Source organism: Ochotona curzoniae, unplaced genomic scaffold, assembly GCF_017591425.1.
Source record: "Ochotona curzoniae isolate NIBS_2020 unplaced genomic scaffold, NIBS_Ocur_1.0 scaffold_2476, whole genome shotgun sequence".
NCBI classification, from domain to species: domain Eukaryota; kingdom Metazoa; phylum Chordata; class Mammalia; order Lagomorpha; family Ochotonidae; genus Ochotona; species Ochotona curzoniae.
The window spans coordinates 19232432-19233311 of record NW_024467095.1 but is presented as its reverse complement, the minus strand read 5'-3'; positions in this window follow the sequence as shown (position 1 = coordinate 19233311).

The following is an 880-nucleotide window of genomic DNA, read 5'->3' as shown; positions in this document are numbered from 1 at the left end:
CGTGATGTGGAGAGGACAGCAGGAGGAACCCGAGGTGGGAGTGGCCATTTGGCCTGGGGGGTTAGGCGGCTGCTCAGAATGCCCTGTATCTCATGCTGAAGTCCTATTCTTCTGTGTCTAAAGCAGCTTCCTGTTCATGTCTACCTTGGGAGGCAGCAAGTGGTGCTCTTAAGCACCTGAGTCTTGGGCCCACGATGTCAGCCTAGTGGCTAAATCCTTGCCTTGCATCTGCTGGGATTACATGTGGATGCTGGCTCACATCCTGGCTGCTCCACTTCCCATCCAGCTCCCTGCTTGTGGCCTGGGAAACAGTCAAGGATAGTCCAAAGCCTTGGGGCCCTGCACCCATATGGGAGACTTGAAGGAACCTCTTGACTCCTGCCTTCGGATCAGCTCAGCTCAAGCCATTGTGGCTACTTGGGGAATGAACCAGTGGATGGAAGATCTTTCTATCTCTCCTTTTCTCTGTAAGTCTGCCTTTCCAATAAAAATAAACAAATCCTTTTTTGAAGAAGAAGTATGAACATGGACTGAAACAAACTATTTGCCCCTTTGTATTAAAATCTTATTTGCACACATCCCACCGATGTTAACATTGTTCTGATTTTCTCCCATTTCCCATCACCTCAACACCAGTCCACTGTCCACATTATTACTGGTGTCTCTGCCTATCTCCCTAGAGTACAGAGTTGACTGTAGGCAGACCTGGCTCCTGAGTGTTTGGAAGGAGGTTCATTAGGGCAACATTTCTGCCAAGTATCTCTTGGTGTCATTTGGAAGTGTGTGGGAGAAACATGTTTGATGGCACCTACTCCAGAGGCCTCTGGAAGGCTGTCATGGCCACGTACCTCTCTGAGCAGAGCAGCCACAAGGTGGGGGC